Genomic DNA, 13,957 nt, shown 5'->3' on the forward strand with positions numbered 1-13,957 from the left:
ATGATAATGAACATCGTACAGATCTTCTGTATTTTAAAGAAGGACCTGTATATTACAAAATCTTTTTTAGACGTCCTGACCAGCGACTGGCTGTTAGATGTACGAATAGAAAAGAAACCTGCAAGTTTGATGGTAACTACCCACCCTCATGACCTTCCTAGAGAATACTGGTTAGGAATCTATGCGACTGAAAATGTCATAGGAGAATGTTTTGATTCCTCTTCCCTAACAGTATTATGAACTTTTCCAGTAAACATTGTCAAGATGTTTTATACCACAACAGACAATGGTTATCACTGTATGTTGTTATACTACAACAGACGATGGTTATCACTGTGTGTTTTTCCTACATCAATGATATAAAGAGTTGTCTTTTGAAAATATTTTAAAATTGTATTCTGAAGAACCATTACAAAATGACAAAATGGTATTATATTTTGTAAAAAAAACAACAAACAGAGAAAACTATGTATGTCTTGATCTTTTCACTGAAAACAAACACTTATACAGATCATCAGGATCTCTCACAATACTTGTAACGGGTAGATTTGTTCTTTGGCCAAACCTCCCCCACAAAGAGTTTAAGAAAAGCTTAACAAGCTTTGCGAGGTTTATGCTAACCTGCTCTGGTCATAAAACCACACCTTCTTTTTTGTAAAAATCAGATATATACATGTTTTGTTTTTCAACATTGGTACACCACTGAGGGTAACCAGAAGCTTCCTGTTTTTGATGGAGATGCATTTTTATGTATTCAGAAAGAAGACTGTCAGATTTACATTCAAAGTGCCAAATTTCACATATTTCAGCAACCACATACCCTTTTGCAACAGCCACATCCATCTCCACAGTGCTCCAAGTCCCTACAAGGGCAATCTTCTAATCTGAGTGGGTGCACATTTCCTGCTGTGGGTTGTCAGCATATGTACGACACAGTGGGAACACGAGCTGACCACCACATGGATGGGTAACATGGAAAATGATCTTTCATAGAGGATACACTTTGGCTTTAATAAACCCCAAATAGTCTGAGGGGGTACCAAAATTGTCATAAACAATTTGTGGGTGGCCATTTGGATATTCCTTGATTTTAAAGACAAATGGATATAGACTGGTAAAATCATAGTAATGCATTTTTTGTACCAGGCCTGGCTTTATAGTACAAGCAAACAGCATTGGTTCTTCCACCAAAAATGGCATCTCTGGGTACTAATGGCTGCAGTAGTGCAGGTTTAACCAGAAAGTCTATTTTCTCTTATCATTCTCTTCCATTCATGTTCCCACAAACTTATGACCTTAAACCCTCATCTTTTCAGGAAATCAGCTTTGATTTGTGTTTTGTAATTGAGAAAACCAAATGTTACAGCTCAGACAATCATGGAAAAAACTATCATTAAATTCAAAAGCTGTTTGTACCCCATAATAAGTGCATAACTGTCAAGAAAATAGGGGCCTACCTGCTTTTCACCCTTCTTTAAAGCATATATAATCTGTACTTGCTCTGCGGCCTCTGTAATCATCAGCCATTGGATAGAGGATGATGAATGTCTTATTGTGTGCCTGTAATAGTTGTCTGGATGGCTGAGTGCCACAGACTTGGGTTCTAAAAACTTAAGCTTGTACATAGCCATGCACAAGGATGCCAGTGTTGTATACTGGAAGGGATCTATGCATCTTTTCACAGTTTTAGATCTCCCACCCTGCTCTTTTACAATTGTCTCTCTGTCAGTGCCATGATTTCAGATCCGAACAGGATACAGGCCTGCCCCAAAATGTTCACATCCTGCTGGCAATAATAGGCAAGCTCTTTTTGTAAATCAAAGGTGTTGTATTGATTGTCCCTGTACCACTGTAAAAATTCCTCTTTCTCAAGGCAACATATTTCCATCTCCATAGTACTCCACACTAGGCATAGTATCTGCATAATTTTGATTATTCATAGTTTTAAAAAAATGAGGGAAATAACCCTTACAGTCTTGAAACCACATGGCTTTTGGAAGCTTGCCAAACGTCATGAGCAGGAAATTTAAAGAGTCTTTAAATCATATACCCAGGGCTTTGATTGTGATTTGTAAGGGCTTAGCATCTTGAGCTAACAAGCATACATCCAATTTTTCTTTTAGCAGCTTGCTAACTACAAAATAACTATCACAGCTTTTAGAATTATGTGCTATAAATGTAGGTGCAGCAACTCTGTTGCTTATTTCATTCAAAACATGCTGTATGCCTTGGTGCACAACAACTTGCACATCTTTAAATTTATTTATTTTATTTATTTATTTAGATTCTTTTTTATACCGAAGTATAGCAGGCAGCCTTCACTCCGGTTTACAGTTTAAACAACTTAATATACAAAACACATTCGAGTAACATATATTAACAACAGTTAACAGATAACAAATTACATTTTGGCAAGTATCAAAAGTGGGAAAAAGAGTGATAATAGATTCCAAACTTTACATCGGCTATAAGATGAGTGAGCAATAGAGTTAGGCATAGAAGGACATGAAAAGAATCGCACCAGAGATATGTTAATGGGATTATTCATAGGATGGAAGGAGTAGTGAAGGAAAGGGCTCTGGGGAAAACAGGAGAGGAAAAAATGAGTTGTAGGACACATTAGTTAGAGAGGGTAGGAGAGGAAAAGAACAGGGGGAGGGGCAGGGAGTTAAGTTAAGGTTTGAAGGGGTAGTGAGACTGAGCAAGAGAGATTAGATTAACCAACTCCATCTGAGAGAGATTGTCTAAATAGCCATGTTTTAAGTTCTTTTTTGAAAGATTTGGTGTCCCTGATTGCACTTAGATAATTTGGTAAAGAGTTCAATGCTTTTGGTCCTGCAACAGAGAAGGCTCTATTTCTAGTGATTGAAAGTTTAGCAGAGGAAAGGGAGGGTATGACGAGTTGCAGTTTACTGGTGGTCCTAGTTGTGCGAGGTGTTTTGTGCAGATGAGTCATGTGATCGAGGGCAGTGATGTCTGTTTTGTAGATTTCATTGTGTAGAGTGGTTAGGGGCTTGTATAAGATCCTTTGAGCGACTGGTAGCCAGTGAAGGCTCCTCAGAACCGGGGTGATATGGTCAGATTTCTTCTTGCCGGTAAGTACTCTGGCTGCAGCATTTTGTAGCTACTGGAGTGGTTTTAGTGCAGATTTGGGAAGGCTAATGAAAAGTGAGTTGCAGTACTCGAGACTGGAGAAAATGAGAGATTGCAGGACAGTTCTGAAATCATGTAGGTGTAAATCAGGGCATTCTATCGATATTAATAAAACAAAATTCCTCTGAATAAAGCACACCATTAAATTTCTCTAATTCACGGCTCCACCTTTGAACATTTTGAACATTTTGTCACAAAAACATTTTGTCACAAAAAATCTTAACAAACTCAGAAAGACTCTCAAGACCTTTGTTGGTTGAATCTGTCACAAATATGTAACTGGGAACATGCCAGCCTGTTTCCTGTACACATTCAAAATCATAAAATATATATTTTTCAGATATTTGTGCTTGATCAATAGGGGGCATAAAGCACAAGTTTTGTCGCCAGCGGTCAAGGGCTCAGAGCACAGCTTACATTGGCTACACCTACATTTATGCCTCTTGTCCACATATGCTTCACATTTCTCACACAGTATTTTAGACAAACTCTCAACTTCTTTTTTTAAAGCCAGAGCTGTATACCTTTCTAAACATTCTTTAGAATGACAATACAGTCTGGGCCATATTTTAAAAGACCTGCGCGCGTAAATCCGGCTGGATTTACGCACGCAGGGCACTCATGTGCCGGCGCGCCTATTTTGCATAGGCGCGCGCATAGCTCCGGGACGCGCGTAAGTCCCTGGGCTTCGTAAAAGGGGCGGGAGGGGGTGTGTCTGGGGGTCAGGGGGCGGTTTGGGGTAGGACCGGGGGCATGGCGCAGGCCCGGGGGCATGGTCGAGGCCTCCGGACCAGCTCCCGGGTCGGGTGATGGCACGCCAGCAGCCCGCTGGCACGCTCAGATTTACACCTGTTTTTGGCAGGGTTAATCTGCCAACAAAGGTAGGGGGGGGGTTAGGTAGGGGAAGGGAGGGGAAGGTGAGGGGAGGCGGAAGGAAAGTTCCCTCCGAGGCCGCTCTGATTTCGGTATATCTTATAAAATTTACGCGCGTATCTTATAAAATGCAGCGTACTTTTGTTCGCGCCTGGTGCACGAACAAAAGTACGCACGCGCGTAAATTTATAAAATCTACCCCTCTGTATTTAGGACATCTCTGTTGTGCACCAACATTGACTATATATGTTGCTGTTAAGCAGAGATAGTACCATAATGTACAATTATGACCATGACAGTGTTACTATTTTAGTTTGATAAGGAATAATTCACAGACACCAATTTAATAATAATTTTTAATAAGCAAATTTCTATATCCTTTTTAATGTTTCTTTAATATACACTTAGAATATACAATAAAGTATATAATTCCTTATCCTATTATCTCTTTCTCTTTGGATCAGTTTCAGAGATAAGGAAATAAATGCAGAGTATTCCCAGATTTCTATACTTAATTAATATTGTATCAAATACTTACAATATAAGTTGTAGCTGGCCAGGCTATTTATAGTCACAGTGGGGAGGGAGGTTAACACTGTGATACAGGATGATGTCATCTGGGTATGCAAGCCTTTCTCTCTGCCTCCAAAGCAATGATAATGTTGTATCCTGTTTTATATTTTCCCAGATGCAATCAGGGACAAATGTTCTTTTCTGATTGGTCACAAATTGAAGCTCTTTTCCTCAGATATGGTTTTGTACCAGAATAACCAAGTTCTCCTTGTCAAATATGGTTTTGTGCCAGAATAGCCCCAGCCAAATAAGAATCATTTCTTAGCATAACATTAGCATAACATTTGTTCTTCTGGGTTACTTCTGACCAACCAATAAGTGACTACATCAATGATTGTATCTATGGCTTCAGCCATGGTTTATAGACAGACTTCAAATGTAGGCTATTTTAACGCACTCCAAAAGTTGTCAATCTTCCAACCTTCCAATGTCCAGTATCTCTGAGCAAAATGCAGAGACTGCAAATCTTCAGCCTTTCTGGTTCACTAGTAAGTTTTAGCTGGTTTACTAGTTATCCACTGTATCAAATACAATATTAATTCAAATAAGGAAATCAAAGAAATAATCTCCCCATCATCCCACAACAGTATGGCTTCTGCCAAAATTTACAGACGTTTCGTTCACCATAGAACTTTCTTACATCTAATATGCCATAGAAATGGTCATCATGTAGTAATATACAGTTTTATGGAATTCATGTCTGTCATTTGTCTTAAAACACCACCATTCTTTTGTATAAAGTATAACCCATGGGCAGGATTTTAAAAAGGTTACATACGCCAGGCCTATTTTACAATGGCTCGGCGACACGCGTAAAGCCCCAGGACGCTTGTAAGTCCTGGGGCTTTACGAAAGGGGTGGTCCAGGGGTGGGATAGGGTGGTCTGTAGGTGGGGCGAGAGGCCTCCAACACAGCACCCATTGCAGCAGTGCCAAAGGATTGTGTGCTGGCAGGCGCAAAAGGTAAAATAAACATTTTGTGGAGGTTAGAGTAGGGCTAGGGGGAGGAAAGGTTAGGGAAAGGGATGGGAAAGTCAGGTTAGGGGGAACGGGGGAAGGCAGCGAGGCTCACCGCGCTCAAAGTGCACAATTCTGCACCTCCTAGCGCACGTCGACCCCTGAATTTATAACTTGTGCATGCAAGTTATAAAATTGGGTATACATGTGCGCGCGCCGGGTAATGCGTGTACATGTACACCCGCACACACCTTTTTAAAATCTACCCCCATATGTTTACACCTAAACACTGTTCAAATTTGAGACATCACACAAGCTCTTTTTATGCTCTGACCACCCCAGCTCTGTATGCAGTTTTTTAGCACAGTCTAACAGCTCTACATCTGTGAGTTTTATTGGTAACATGAAGTCTACAAGGCTCCCTGCAAAGTATAGATTATTATCAGAGTAATTCAAATCTATTAAATGTGTTCTCTTCTTATGTATGATTTGGCTGTATAGAATATACCTTAAAACTCTTCATGCTCCTCCCTCTCTGTTCCATATAACAAGAAAACAATGTGTAAAGTCTCGATGATCTGTATTTCTCTATTATTCTGCATGAGTTTACTTATTTGGCCTAAGAAATCATCAGCATTCAGATCCTGAGGATTTAACTTTCCTGAATACACAGAATTATGAAAACTTGTAGCATGTAAATGCACCTTCACATAATCACTGGGTGAAACTCTGTTGCTTATTTCATGCAGAACATGCTGTATGCCTTGTTGCATGTGGGGAATTATGAGCTTTGCTCCTGATGGCCAGCAGGCCATGTCAGGGGTTAACTCTAACTTCCCTTCTCTCTGACCTTTGCACTGAATGCAGCAAGACTAGCACATCTTAAATCTCTAGCTTATAATTAACCCTCACTGCCTAAGGAGAGGATAGGAAGGGATTCAAGCATTTCCCATCACGGAGGTGCCTAATGCTCAGGGTGAGATTCAGTATCAGTGGTCAGCACTACCTTATACTATTTTAAGGGAACTCCTCACAAGCATCAAGGAGACAGGGTTCCATTCCTCTTACACCCGAGGGTTGCTAGAGGGACCCCTGACAGCAATTGAATTGAATACCGCCCAGAGTGCCATAAGCAGTAACTATGCCTCCAGGTCTTCAAAGAAATTAGCATATATGACCTTGGGCCAGGCAGCCGCAGTCCTGATATTACAGTGGCATTACAAACAAAAACCGTACCAACATGAAAGAAATGATCTGGTAAGACAATACAATGCTCTATTACAAACCAGAATAAACCAAGTGATTGAGCAGACAAAGCAAACCTGGAAGGAATGTTTATCTTGGGCTTTGCTATTCAGTTACAGGAAGCCTGCAAACTTAGAGCGCATTTTCCCACAGGCAGTGTTCCCTCACACATCAGAGAAAGATCCAGTGTATGCAGAGCCTTACATTGTAATTACAGTGAAACTGGGACAGGACACTGTGTAAACTCAATGTGAAATGATCCCTTTTGACAAAGTTAAATAGGAACAGATTTAGGATGACTCCGTTACTCTGAGCCTTATTTTTATAGCAATTGCTTGCATTGCCAGTGCACAGAATTTGTATTTTTACTGCAATTTTCATTTTAGGACAAAGTAGGTTAAGATAGAATCTGTTTACAAGAGACCAGCAAATCCTTGCCAGTCTCATTGTCTCTGATTGATGTTATCTAGTTATGTTATCACTTGCTGGTACATTTCTTGTATAAGGATTTTAGTTTAACTAAGTTAATGTTATACAGTGCTGCTTTTCAGTTCCTCTAGACTTGAAGGATTGATTCATTGAATGGAGTTCTCTCCTCTGTTTACACTAGCCCTTCCTCTCACTCTGTCTTTCTGTTGTTAACTCTTGGTTGCCACTCGTGGGGGGTAGGGAGAACTTTTGAAAAGAAAAAACTGGACTTAGTACTGCAGTTTCTCTCCCTAATTTCTGTATCTGTTATATCTCTGATACATTTCTTTATCACAACTCATACTTTATACCTCTCCTTCCTGAATTATCTGCCCCAGCTGTGTGTTGCAGCTTTCAAAGGGGGGAACGAGACAGATCAGATCTCCTGCTGATCCAAACCTCTTTTCCCTCAACCTTCAATACTGAACCTTTTTAATACTTTCAAACTTCTTTAATACTGAACTGAGGTTACTGACAAGGACATTTAATAGTAGTAACAGTTGCTTTAGCATGTAGCAGACAGAGCTGAGCGAACAGTGTGTTTAAGTTCCTATTCTAATAATTAATTGATATTGTATTCTGATATTCCACATTGAATTTAAGCTCAGAGTATTATTGATTGAATTTATTGTTCCAGGTTGCAATCTATAAAGTGATGATGGTGCATCCACCAGGAGGCACTATGCTATCTCATCATATGCACTATATTGCTATTTTAATAATTCTGTTGTATACTAGTTTTTATTTTTCAGGTCTACAGTCCTCCTGTCTTAAAGAAACTTCAGTTTTATTTTCTTTTTCTAATTTTTATACAGAATTCTGAACTTTTATTTTTCAAACATTTTTCTGACACCTTTTGATTTTTGATCTTTGATACCTAACCCTGTCTGGCATGGTCCCGTTCCTTTGTTAACATGGGGACATGGATATGCTGCTGTGCTTGCTCCCACAGGTCCACTTTGGGTTCTGAGTCACTATGTGAAGCCGTGTAAGGATGGCATGGCATCAAGGTCTACAGAACCCGATCCCAAACTTCTCCCTGAGCCTCCACAGCCCTCAGAAGGACAGAGACCGGACTCCCCACAAAAAGCAGCACCACATGACCTGGGGACAGATCAAAGCGCTATCTGACCAATCTGCACAACTCTTGGAACAGTAAGGCCTTGAGAAAACTCCAGAGAACTTCTTATTAGCTGCCTTTTCTTGCCTGAATGCCAACTCATTAACAATTGTGTTCTGCACCCTCCTTTTTTGCCTTAATTCTCCAGCTATGGCGATTTCCGAACAAGGACTCTGGCAGGACAACATGTACATCCTCGATGCACAGAACTTTTCACACCTGTTGAATCGAACAGACTGTTGGATCTGCACACACATGCCAACCCATACCCGCGGAGGACTAATGATGCATGCCGTGCCATTTAATCTTACAAGATGGATGAATTTCCCGTGGCCGGGAGGTTATCCCCTTAACTCTCCAGTTGGTAATACCATAATACCTATCGGCAGCCGTATTCAAGAGACTGCCGCTCTTTGTTGGGACTATGATCCAGGGTGTAACCGTCTCTTTTAGTCAGTAAGGAGGTCCAGACAACTGATCCGTAAAGATAGACTTTTATTGCCAGCAAGATGCAGCTAAGACAAAGGCTCAGTACAACTGCATGCCACGCCCCCTTAGAAGCAAACTTTTATGCACTTTACACTCTTATCTTTCACACATGCGTTCTGGTTTTTGCTGAACAAACAATTTACAAACTGCTGAACAAGCATTAGCTAGCGTGGTCCTCTAGTAGGTGTAGCTTATGATCAGACTATTGTTTCGTCATTTAATTGACGTGTTAGACATTTTACAGCGGCGTTCGTATTAATACAATACAAATTATTATTCCAAAATGGAGTTACGTTACACTAAACGTTAGTGCGTAACTGCGTCACTACGCATTATGTGCCGTTTGCGTTGCAAATATTAGTACATTAAAAATGGCTGTGCGTTTCACTGCTGGCAGGGTTAGACGAGAGGCTTTTCAGTTGCTCAGTCTTCAGAGGGGCATGAAATTGAACTCCTTCATTCCCCCCTTTGATACTTCAACTTCGGCGGAAGGCGGAAGTATCACTCTGATCTGGGAAGTAACTGAAACGACAGACAAGAATTAATACTGGTAACTGTCAAATTGGGCCCTAAGATGTTGCCAGGTGGTTGGTTTCTTCACGGGTTTGAGACGGGTGGACCCTATTGGTGTCACCCCCCTTTGTAGCCCGGCTTACCCTAGCTAACAATGGTGGCCCACATTGGTTAGGTTCTTAGGTTGCATTAAAGGTTAGTATCAAGGTATTCATCATCAGAATCAACATCGGAGTCAGAGGAATCAGATAAGGGGAATGTGGAAAGTGACACATACTTATTCATCATCATAACATGAGCAGCCGCTCTTCGATCAGCAATGTTTTCAATCATGGAGCGTAAATTTCTGAAAATAAGAGGTAGACAAAGAGGAAATAGAATACAGGTTAGGATAAGAAACAGCAAAGGAATGAAGAGTTCCTTCAGCCCTGGAATCGAGGTAAGCCAATTAGGCAAGGAGGCTGTCCAGTCAAGAACTCCTGTCCACATCTGTACAGGAACATGGGCTAGGCGTACCATTCGATCAGTGATCTCTTCGATGACCTTACTTTTGTCATCCACCTGTAAACAACAATTAGAGAGATTAAATTTTCCACACACACCTCCTTCCTGGGCTAGGAGGTAGTCCAATGCTAAGCGATTTTGGTAAACAGCTGTGATGATTTTTGTGTTTTGTTTGGCAAGGATGTTGAGAGCCAAGGCAGAATCATTGGTCAGGAGTTCCAATACTGCTTGTAATCGGATAATACGATTTAGCATATAAATTGGGGTTCTATATCCATAAGAACCATCTTCAGCCCAAGTGGCAGGGCCATAATATTGAACTATTCTTTCTGGAGGCCACTCCTGGTCCTTCCAGTCTCCAATAGAGATGTGCTTCGTTTTTTTCTACCGGGTCGTTTTTCGGTTCGAATACTTCGTGGTATAATTCGGGTCTTCTCGTTTCGTTTTCGGTTCGTTTGCCCGAAAATGAAACGAGAAACCCGAAACCGGACCGAAAAACGAATCGGTAACGAAGCGAAAAAAAAAACCACCCCAAGCATTTAAAAACATTTTTAAGCATTTTCGTACATATATAACAACCCCCCCCCATCCCGATCCCTCCCCAAGACTTACGAAGATCCCTGGTGGTCCAGCGGGGTCCCGGGGTCCATTTTCCCTCCGTGCCCTCCGTGCCCGGTGTGCTGTGCTGCAAGCCGTGCGCCTCAAAATGGTGCCGAATAGCCCGAACTACCATGTCACAGGGGCTTTCGGCGCTATTGGTCAGCCCCTGTCACATGGCCATCGGCGCCATCTTGTGCTCCTATCATGTGACAGGAGCTGACTAATGGCGCCGAAAGCCTCTGTGACATAGTATGGGCAAAGGCTATCGGCGCCATTTTGGTTACTGGCAGCCGAAAACGAAATCACTTTCGGACCCTTGCTGGACCCCCAGGGATTATTGCCATACTATGTCACAGAGGCTTTCGGCGCCATTGGTCAGCTCCTGTCACATGATAGGAGCACAAGATGGCGCCGATGGCCATGTGACAGGGGCTGACCAATAGCGCCGAAAGCCCCTGTGACATGGTAGTTTGGGCTATTCGGCACCATTTTGAGGCGCACGGCTTGCAGCACAGCACACCGGGCACGGAGGGCACGGAGGGAAAATGGACCCCGGGACCCTGCTGGACCACCAGGGATCTTCGTAAGTCTTGGGGAGGGATCGGGGGGTGGTGTATTATAGTGAATTTAAATGTTTGGGGTGGGTTTTAATAAAAAAAAAAATTTGTGCCCCCTCTCCCCAGGCAAACCCGAAAACGAATTTTCCCCCGAATTGCGGGGAAAATTTCGTTTCCGGTTTCGGGGGCTCCAAAATAACGGCGTTTATGTCGTGTTTCGGATACTCCGAAACAGAAACGAATTAGGAAATTTCGTTAAATTTCCTAAATAGGGCGAAAAACGAACCACATCTCTAGTCTCCAATAGAAACTTTGTTATTTCTACGACGTTTGTTCGGTTTCATGGGACTGTACACCGGGACTCCTAACGTTTCTCCAGCAGTAATTGGTAAGAGAAAGAAGCTTGGTCGGATTGTTGCCAAGAAGCAGGTGCCATACCAGTGTGTGGGCAACTGTTCATAAGCCCTTCGCCCGCAAACAAAATAATATCCATCTGGAGCGGCGAAGGTGGTAGTGGGCAATCCTGCAGCAGTCCATGTCTTGTTTAAAGTTAATTCAGTCCAAAAGGTAGTGGGCATGGTAGAATTTTCAGTCTGCCACCATGTGTGGTTGGTTAGGTTAGCAGTGAGAACCCCTGTACATGGGGAATTTCCAACAGAGATAGTATATATACGTGAATGTTGTCGAGATATACATCGTCTGCCAATCACGTCAGTCTGGAGAGCCCACTCATATGGATTAGTTTTCCGTTTATACGTTACAGTTGTATTCAGGACATCGAGGTCTGATTGGAATATCTCCTTGGCTTCCCAAGGCCATTGCTCTCCTGTCTTTGTACCTCCACATACAAAGCAATTTTTAACTTCTAGAGAGAGAGCTATGTTTTCAGCCAAATTTACGAACATATTCTTTGCTTGATGTGAAATTGTGTGTTTCTTCAATTCTTCGGTCACATGAGATATTTCATCAAAGAAGGATTGATAACCAACCACAGTGGTTTGGTGGATGATTGGACGGGGTTTGTCTCTCCGCTGTGTGATGGTAATGTAAGTCATGGGATCTTTTCCAGTTCCATCTATACCAAATCCCCAAGTATCTTGCCAGGGGGATCCTTCACTTCTTATTGGCCATTGCAATGACACAATGTTTCCAGTTACTTCAGTTAATCTGCCTATTCCGTGGCAGCCATGGTAGCCTCCTCCGGTGTAGTCGCAGACCAGGGCCCAACCGGACAGATTCAGGTCCCCTCCACATGGTATCCAGCTGGATGGATTGGCTGCTCGATTGTAGGGACAGAGGTATTTATGGTTGTAAGCGTATGAAGCTTTCCAGGATTGAGATCCACAATGGAGTGCGTTTGGATGTTTACCAACTGCGTCACATGCATCGAAGGTAATTGTAACGCTAGATCCGCCTCCCATAAGGATCTTAGTTGAGTTGATATAGTACAAAATCCCTTTGCCTTCTGGGATAATGCTGGAGGTATAGCTTTTTGGCAACCCGGCAGTGAGGGTAACGTTATAGTACTTAGGCGTGGTTGGTGTATGACAAATGACTTTGTCACCCTCTAGACATCGATGAAATGACTGATATCCTTGAGTAGTATTCAATGCACAAGCAGGTTGTGTTGCACATGAAGTAGGAGGTTGAGATTGGTGTATAATTGTAGAGACAATTTGAAATCCATCTTGAGTTGTGGTATGTATTAGTTTGATACATTCTGTACAATTCTTGCTCAGGGGCAGAATAAGAGATGTAGTTGATGTGCAGGAGATCAGTAGTTTTTAGCTAATGCTTGTTCAGCAGTTTGTAAATTGTTTGTTCAGCAAAAACCAGAACGCATGTGTGAAAGATAAGAGTGTAAAGTGCATAAAAGTTTGCTCCTAAGGGGGCGTGGCATGCAGTTGTACTGAGCCTTTGTCTTAGCTACATCTTGCTGGCAATAAAAGTCTATCTTTACGGATCAGTTGTCTGGACCTCCTTATTGACTAAAAGAGACGGTTACAAGGGGATGGGAAGGGACTTCAGGTGGGAAAATATCCATATTGTAGCCGAACCATTGTATTAAAAGAAGTCATGATCAGATCGTACTCTAATGTAACAGCACACCCAGAATTCTCACAAAATATCACAGAATACTTGCATAGCTTTACCCACTATATGTGCAATTGGCTGATCTCAGGATGTTCAGTGGGAGAAACAAAAAAGTGTGAAAGAGGAGAAGAATTCTCAGATGGGCAATTTAGCTTGTGTGAATATGTATCCGCAATGGTACAACAAGTCAAACAGCCCCGTAACTGGTACACTAACCAGATAGGGAACATTTGGATGTTATGTGGGCGTACAGCATATATGCACTAGGGATGTGAATCATTTTTTGACGATTTAAAACAATCGTCAGATATATTTTAAATCATCAAAAATCATTAAGAGTCGCGATACAATAGAAATTCCCCCGATTTATTGTGAAAAATCGTAAATCGGGGGAAGGGGAGGGCGGGGAAAACCAGCACACCAAAAAAAACCCTAAACCCATCTCGACCCTATAAAATGAATCCCTTACCTTCCCCCACCCTCCCGAACCCCCCAAAAACTTTTTACGAGTACCTGGTGGTCCAGTGGGGGTGCGGGGACCGATTTCCCGCTCTCGGTCCATCGGCGCCATTTTGGCTGCCACTCAAAAATGGTGCTGATGGCCCAATAAAAAAAAAACCCCACCTGACCCTTTAAAAACGACCCCTTAGCTTCCCCCACCCTCCTGATCCTCCCAAAACATACCTGGTGGTCTAGTGGTGGTCCCGGGAGCGATCTCCCATTCTCAGGCCGTCAGCTGCCACTCATAAAGATGGCGCCAATGGCCCTTTGCCCTTACCATATGACAGGATATCTGTGCCATTGGCCGGCCC

This window comes from Rhinatrema bivittatum, chromosome 3, assembly GCF_901001135.1.
Source record: "Rhinatrema bivittatum chromosome 3, aRhiBiv1.1, whole genome shotgun sequence".
In the NCBI taxonomy this organism is placed as follows: Eukaryota; Metazoa; Chordata; class Amphibia; order Gymnophiona; family Rhinatrematidae; genus Rhinatrema; species Rhinatrema bivittatum.